The sequence below is a fragment of the Agelaius phoeniceus genome, chromosome 2, assembly GCF_051311805.1.
Source record: "Agelaius phoeniceus isolate bAgePho1 chromosome 2, bAgePho1.hap1, whole genome shotgun sequence".
NCBI lineage: Eukaryota > Metazoa > Chordata > Aves > Passeriformes > Icteridae > Agelaius > Agelaius phoeniceus.
This window is the reverse complement of record NC_135266.1, coordinates 62,384,906-62,393,634: the sequence shown is the minus strand read 5'-3', so window position 1 is coordinate 62,393,634 and position 8,729 is coordinate 62,384,906.

Genomic DNA, 8,729 nt, shown 5'->3' with positions numbered 1-8,729 from the left:
AGCGGCCGCCGCCGGAGGGCCCCACGTGGTGGTGTGGGAGCGTCGCGGAGCGGGGTCTGCACAGCCGGGCGGCCTCTCCGAGCCCGACATGAACCCCTTCGCCTGGTACCCGCCACCCCCGCCGGGGCTGCCTCCGCCGGGCATCCCCCCACCCTTCTTCTGCCCGCCGCCCTCCTGGGACGCGAGCTTCTGGGCTGCCCCCGTGCCCTACCCGCCGCCCGGCCGCTACCCGCCGCCCGACAGCACCTACGCGTCCGCCGACACCTACTCGCAGCCCAAGAGCTACTCCCAGCCTGCCGAGTCCTACTCGCAACCCGCCGAGAGCTACTCGGATCCCGCCCAGAGCATCCCTCCCGCCGAGAGCTACTCCCAGCCCGCCCAGAACTTCTCGCAGCCCGAGGGCTACCCCCAGCCCGCCGAGGGCTACCCTCCAGCTCAGAGCTACCCGCAGCCCGAGAGCTTCCTTCCCCCTCATGGCTACAGCTCGCCGGGCGCCTGGTTCCCGCCGGCCTACGGAGCGCGGGGCCCGCACGCTGGTGAGGGGCAGGGGCAGGGCAGGAACCGTCCCTTGGGCCCGTGGGCTCCTTCCTATCCTATCCTATCCCATCCCATCCCATCCCATCCCACAGGCAGGGGCCCCGGGGCTGTGCTGAACCCCTGGGGCTCCAGGGCTCTCCTCCAAGCACGTTGGTTATGCCGCCCTCTCTTATCTGTTCCCTAGATCCTCCTCTGTTGCCCACCGAGGTAGGTGGGGGTGGTGTTTTGCCAGGTGTATCTGTGAATGGCTCATCTTTTTTTTTTTTCTCTCTTCTGAAGGTGGAAATGGTAATTTCTCCCAGAAACGGCAGAGCAAGCAAGCGCCTGCATTTAGTAAACATTGCCCAGAAGAAAATAACAAGCCAAAGGTACGGAGTGGGGTCCCCAGTGCAAGAGGGACATGTACGTGTTGGCATGGGGCCAGGGAAAGGCCATGAAAATGATTAGGGGGTGGAGGTGAAGGCTGAGAGAAATGGGGTTGTTCAGCCTGGAGAAGAGAAGGCTTTAGGTGGAACCCTGCATCATCCTTTCAGTACTTTAAGGGAACTTAGGAGAAAGACTTCATAGTACAGCCTGTAGTGATACAGCAAGGAGTAATGGTTTTAAACTGAAGCAGAGTAGATTTAGATTTGACAAAAGGTTTTTTTACTATGATGAGGATGAGATACTGGCACACATTGCCCAGAGGAGCTGTGACGGGCCTGTCTCTGGAAGTGTTGAAGGCCAGATTGAATGGGGCTTTGAGCAGCCTGATCTAGTCATAGATTGTCCCTGCTCATGGTGGGAGGTTGGAACCAGATGATCTTGGAAGGTCCCTTCCCACCCAAACCATTCTGTGATGGTGTCAGTCTGATGGGACTTGTCCCAAGGCACTATAGAGATCCCGCTCTCCTGTCTGACCTGCTTGCCCTTAGAAGAGAGCAAACATGTGACAGTCTGTAACTCTTGAAAGCTACATGTCAGCCAAATTGTTACACAGGTTTATGTTGCCCTACCGTGGTGATGCCCAAGCGCCTAAATTACGCTAGTGCTCTGTTACAAGGTCAAGACCAGCCAGCCAGATGGCACTGATGTGTGTAGCAGGAGAAGGCAGGGTCTGTGCTGCCCTCTGAACTTGTGCCTGTCATGGGAGAACAGTCATGGTCTGTCTTGGTAGAGAAGAACATGGGGCTTTAGCCTAAATCTCACAGCCCTCTGGAAGTCTGTGCCAGCTGACTGGTGTGTTTGCAGAAGCAATAATTGATTGAAACGTGGTAGTGGGAAGAGCTGAGTGCAGGGCACTTTGTTTAGAAAATAAGTAATTGGAACTTAACTTATGTATTATGTTAGCTTGTCTTTGAAACCTTTGAAACATGTAACTGCTTTATTAACAAAAATAATAATAGTGTTTCGTGACTAACTAAACACAGGAATATCTTGTAACTGCAATCCTGAGATTTCTTCTTTTTTTTTCAGACCAAAAAGAAAAAAGAGCCAGTTTTCTCTCATTACTGTGATACCTGTGACCGTGGCTATAAAAACCAGGAGAAGTATGATGAACACATTTCACAGCATAAGCAGGTTAATGAGTTTGGCTTCTTTTATTCACACTTTGATTTTTTCCTTTGTGCTTGACAACCAGCTGCAGTCACTCTTTGAACAGTAGACATAGGAATGAGATTCCAGAGCTTTATCAAGTATTAGTGGGGTATAAATGCTGTATGTTGGGGAGGCTTCAGCTGTATTTTTGGTTTTATTACTGAAGCCTTTTAAACTGTTTTTCTTGTGAAGTATTATTAAGTCATAGGAATTAATTAATTGACACCACTATAGCATGTGCAGTTTTTGTGTGGAAACATTTAAAAAATTTCCTTTATTGAAAATTATCAAAATTTGAAATTGAAGAGTCTTGCAAATTTTTATCTTAGGTAAACTTCACTTTCTCTTCAGTTATCAGATACATTGCCTACACCAGTTATTCTAAAACCAGACGAAATTTAAAAGTACATTATCCCTGCTTGCTGTTTTTGCAATCACCTTTGTTAGAAAACAGGGTAACTTTCACAGCCTATGCAACAAACTGTACATGCAACTGGCACTGAGTTTATTTGAAGTGTGCTCAAAAGCTTGTTTATAATTTGTGTAAATTGGTATGTTTTAAGTTCACCCTCTTATCTTGCAGTGTTCAGAAGAAGGCTGCACTTTCAGTGCCCATGAGAAGATCGTTCAGATACACTGGAAGAATGTAGGTAACCCTCTGGGCCCAAAATAGGAGTCTGTGGCATCTTTACCATAGCCCCTTTTCTCATTCTTCAGTAGTTTCCTTTCATACATTTGGAAAGAAAATGTATCATCTCTGAGTAGTGTGTGTTTCAAGACAATATTGTGGATGAAAATTTGTTAAATACTATGGGGTTTTCTTAATGGATTCATTTTATCATCTCTGTGTACACTCACACCAGTTTTGGAGATGAAAACAGTGTGATACCACTATGCCTGACGTAATGATGTTTTCTTTTTTAATTTGTGAGTTTTTTCCTTCCCCTTTTAAGCACCTGTAAAATATTTTTTCCTTAGGCACATGCACCTGGTGCTAAAAGAATAAAATTAGATAGTCCAGAAGAGATTGCTAGATGGAGAGAAGAAAGAAAAAGGTAAGACTTTTGGCCTATGGATTTGTTTTACTGTATTTTCCCTATGTAAGCATGAGATGACAGCTGAAGGGCAGGAGCAGCGCATAACTTGCTGTTTCTGCTGTTCCGTCGACCATGGAAAATTCCTGCAGCAGTGATCTGTGTCAGGGTGCATGAGCCAGGAGAGTGTGAGCTGCAGAGATTATAATAACTTAAACGATTATAATAGAAGGCAAAGTATCAGCTGAGAAGGAGGCAGATGCTTGATGTGGTAGGTGATTCAGGTTAGGTGAATGTCTCATTCCTTTTAGCCTCACCACAGATCACATTTTAGGTCAGAAGTGTTTGTGTGGTGGTTTTTAAAAGCTTAAAAATCTGGAACTACTGACTACAACTGTAATACTGTGTGCACGCTTCCTCAGCTAAGTTGTCCCAGTAGACCACACCAGGGAGTTTTCCTAATTTTTAAGGGCTTTCTGTATTGCTTAATGTTCTTCTAATGAAAGAGAACAAAAACTGTGAATGGTACTGTTCTCAGGTTGCCTAACTTACATTGTATGCAGGGTGCAAGGTGACATTCTCCTATAAGCAGTATTTCTCACTTTTTCTTATCCTGTGATGTAACAGGGTGTAGCTTTTATCTTGCCCAGGATTGAAGAATTTATCTCCCAGATTTGTTTTTTTTCCTTCAGAGTTCAATGGGTGAAAATCCATGTTTTCCCAGCAGGAGAAAAATGCTGCAGGCTTTCCTCACCTCATTGATAATTTAGAATATGGCCTTGCAAGTGATCAGTGCAAGAGTTTTGTTTCCATGAGCAAGAGTCCTGTATGCAGAATAGGAAGTGATATAAATTCCATTTTGAGATCAGCGGTGATGAGCTAGGACAATGTACTAGTCACATGGTTTTTTTTTAGTGAAAATAAACCCAGTGGCCTGATGGAATCCTACTGATGTATCCACCTTGCATCCATGTCAGAAGACAATGTTAATGTGTTCTGGCTTTGAACTTCACTTCCCTTAATACAACTTGCACTGTTTTTGTTGAAAAATAAAAATTAATGGAATTTATTGTAGAATTTTTTAACTGCCTCCCATCCATTTTTTTTCCTGTATGGAGAAGCAAAATTTCTCCCCATGTAATTTCATTCTTGGAGGCTTTAATTTTTCTTTGGACATGGTTTCAGCTTTTTCTGCAAATTTCTGAAAGGCGAAAGGAAATCTTACCACTACGTCAGCACATCACAGCAGTCAACTGTTGCACCTGCTGTTCATTTTTTGCAAATAAAAGTAATCCATAGGTTCTTAAAAAAAAAAAAAAAGCTTTTTTGATCGAGAAACAAGAGATTATTTTCTCCCTTTTTTAAAATGCCATCATTAACCAGGCAGAAATTGGTTGTGATCTCTGCAAATAGAAGTTTGGTGTTAGATTAGGCAAGTTTTGGTGCTATATTAGTTCTCCTTCCAAGTTTTCCTTTATTCAAAAGATGCTTGAGGGCTTGGTTTTTATTTGCTTTCAGTCTACATATTACTGTTGTGGTTCTTTTGTGATCTAATTTTCTAACAGTAGCTCCAAGGTAAAAGATCCATACTCATACGCAGTCTCTGAGAGAGGCTTTGCTACTCTCTTTTTTCCAACTTTTCATACACTTCTCTGTTTTGGGAAATGTTCAGGAGAGTTCCTATCTAGTAGCTGAGGCTGAGGTTTAAGTGTTGAAATGGTGTTTAAGGTGTATATGTCAGTATGTGCTCTACTAGAACATTAGGGAAGTGGGAATTGAACGTAAAATTATGGATATTGTTTGTGGGGAGTGCTTGCTGCAAATCACAGCAGCCTTTATCTACACTTAATTGTAAGGGTGATGCTCTGCCTGAGATGGTTTTGCTGAGCTTCTGAAGGATCTGGTGTTGGTTTTATAGGTGACTGTGATTTGGCTGCAATACAGCATTGCTGAAAGCCTTTGCTCGGTGCAGCACAGTAAAATCAAGGGACATGAAGTCGTGTGGTCACAGGCACCAACCAGAAAAGGCAGAATGGGATTAGGACTGTCTGAGCCAAGGCCACTAGATGGAGTAGTGCCTTATCTTGGTACTTCAAGCCTTCTTGGGCATCGTATTTAGCCGTGATGGATGGGTGTAGAATGACTACCTGGGTGGCTTTTGTTACTCTTTGTACAGCGAGGAAGCTCTATGAGCATCCTTCTTTCTTTAATTAAAAAAAAAAAAAAGGGCAGGGGCGTGGGAGGCAGGCAGAGAGAGAAAGCCAGCTGGAACTTTTGTGCAGCATTAATTGGGTCACCAGCAAAGCATCAGTTTAGTACTGAAGGTCTGTTGTTGACTCACAGTAAACACTGCATTGTACAGAAAAGAGGGACACCAGAGGGAGTCTGAGCTATTAAGCAGTTTTGGTTTACAGTGACAGGAAAAAACCTTTTTCATTCTAGAAGCTCCAATCAGAGCTAAGAATGAATCTTTTTAGGTCATTAATAGTTTCTTCCTAATTAGGTTGCCATGATTTAATATGTGTGTTTCCATGCTGCATCCTGTCTTGCTTGTTCTTTCAGCCGTTATAAATAATTACTTGCAGAGTTGAGATTTTTCTTCTTAATTAGCTGCTGTGTTGCTCAATTGTGTATCCTGCTTAAAATCTTCAAGAAAGAGCTTGTGTTTAAAGTGTAGCCTTACTCTCATAGAGGAAGGAGGAGGAGGAGGAGAGCTGGTAAGGACTATCTCTGGATGAAGCATGCTGGATTGGAATGCTGTTTTCCTGTTGAACCTGCTGAGCCAAGAAAACTAATTAAATAAAGAGCAATAGAGATGAAGTTCTATGGGATCTCAGGGTTTCCCTGTGTTTTGCAGACAGATGGTTGTGAAGTCTGACATCAACTTTTCTTGTTTTGATTTGTCCTGTCCCTTCCAAGTGTTGAGAAATGTGCTGTCTTCAGCATATTTTTTCTTTAACATGAGCTTAAAGAGAATTATCTGCAATGCATTTCCTTAATGTGTCAGAATGAGGTATTGCTGTCTTCCCTACTCCACAAGCGAGATCTGGGTCCTGCCAGCCCATCTGTTTCTCACCAACATTTCTTGAGCAATGGTTATTAGCAAGAATGTGGCAAGGCTGCTTTAGTGTTAAAGCAAATCATTGAATTTACTTTTGCTTAGCTCCTAATATAACGTTGGGGGATTTTCTTGAGCTTGTGTGTTGCTTGTAAATTCTCCCCTTTCTGCCCCGCTTTCTTTATTCTCTTGGCATTGGTTTATTCAGATAGGAATTGTCTGTTGTATTTCCTTGCAGTACATCTCACAGGCTGAGCATGTGCTTTGTGCTTGAAGCCCAGTACTGTTAAACACACCACTTCTAATTAATTTGTAATTTTCTAGTTGAATAATGATAATCCTAGAGTAGTTTGGAATCCTCCCTGGTGTTGTGTTCATGCTAGCAAAGTATGTAATATGGAAAATAATTTCTTGTAACTTGGTAAAAGTAGAGGAGACAAAGCAAAGTAGAAGGGATGTGTCAACAGATCAAGGTAAACATAGATGCAATAAAGTTTACTCTGATCTGCTGGGATAGATCAGCAATGGAACTGCCTCAGCTAACATATGGTTAAATCAGATGTGGGAAAGTTAAGCCAAGATTTTTTCAGCTCTGTTGGGTCATTTTTATTCCCTTTGGGCTATCCATGTCTCCTTTGCTGTTGGCTGTGCATATGCAATTAAGACCAGCTCAAGAAATTTTTGAGGCATTTTGCTCACAGTGCTGTTCCTAATAAAATGATGAACTTGTATAGCTCTTGACTCAGGAATTCATTGTATAAACTGCTACAGAAACAGGTCTCTTTTCTGTTAGATGTTGGCAAAGCTCTGTTTCTTCACTGCTTGCTAAGAGGTGCTTTACTCCAATGTTTATGAGAGCAAGATAAAGTATGCTGGCCTATAAAAAAATGCATGGCTCTGGCCAGTGTACTCATTTATTGAAAAAAAATCTACTCCCTAAGACACATGTGTTATTGATTAGGCTCAGTGTCACTGTATCCTGTCTCTAGAAGCTTAGGGTATCCTTTACCTGCATGTCTCACTTTGTTGGGATATAGTTCATATACTTATCTTAATCTGAAAATCAGTTTTCTGATATTATCAATTTCATTTGAAAAGCTTTGTGTTGTAGAAGTGTGTACTGTTGGGAACTGCAGCTGCTATGAAAAGGGCTGCCTTCTCAGGCTGTACTGGCTTTGTGAAGTCTGCTGTGCCAGACCATCACATCCTGGTTTAACTCTCCCTTTTACAATAAGTTGCTTAGGTTTGTAAAGCCCTGTGGGGACTGATGAAGCTCTTTGTATTCGAGCTCTGACAGTTGTTTGCAAGGCATAAGTGCTGGGGTACTTCTACTTCAGCGGTGTTTGTAGGTAACATTTTAGGAACATCATTTTCTTAGGAAAGGTGGAGGGCTTGCCATCTTAGAAGGCTGCAAACCCAAGTCAGCTCTTGGGATTTAAGCATATGGCTTTTTATGTGGAGGGGCTCAGTCAGTAAAGGCATGAGGTAAAGACAGTGAGTAAAATGCCATTTAACATTTGAGAAGAGATGGAAAAGATAAACACAGCCCCTACAGATGCCTTCAGATGTGCTTCTGCAGGCATACTGGGACTTGTGACTTGAGCTCTCGCCAGCTGTCAGTTACTGCCTGTGTCAGCTGGAAGGGTGGTTGAGGAGAAATCTGTCAGTCTTGGCAGTTAAATGGAACTGAAAGCCTTGGTGCAGTCCATTACGGTGGCTCGTGGAGGGAGTGGTAACTCACAGGAATGAAAGTGGGAGGCAGTCATGTCTCAAATCGTGTTGAGAGAGCATGTCTGAATATGTCCTTAATCAGCATAAGTGCTGGAGCATTTGAAGACTCCTTTGCTCTAGTATTTAGGGTCTTCCCTTATATTTAAAACACCCTCCCCCCCTGCAATCTCTACAGTAAGCTTGGGGATGTTTTGAGCATAACTACTTCTTTTATGGCTTGCTGTCCTCCTGGGAGCCTTTGTGTTTGAAGGAAAGCACCTTCTCCTAAAACTGTGGTGCACAGGGGTCTTTGTCAATGCAAAGCTTTTGAGATTAAAGAGTTCATTGCACATTTGCTGTGTGCTGGGAGTGTTGTAACATGGATGAACAAATCTAACTTACAGGGAGGAGCAGAGGTAAAACATCACATCCCTGTGCTCACTTGAGCTGTATGGCAGATTTCTGGGAGAAATCCAAAGAAAATACATGTTGACAGCTCATGTTCAAATCCTCTTAAAGAGGACTAGTTCTGTAGTGTGTTTAGGGTTGTCTTGTAGAAAAAGCTTCTTTTTTTCCCTTGGTATGTGGTTGACACTGTCTTGAATCAATGTGACACTTAGCATTCATGCTGTAATATGGGGAAAATGCATGTGATAAGATTAAATATTTAAAGAAAGATCCATGTCTTTTTGATAGTTATTTTTAGTGAGAAGCTGTTCTATGTTTCTCTTTACTCCATTTTAATAGACATCAAATATTTATTCTTTGTGTTCCTATACAGAAGCTGGGGGAGCATGTGCATGTGTTTCTCA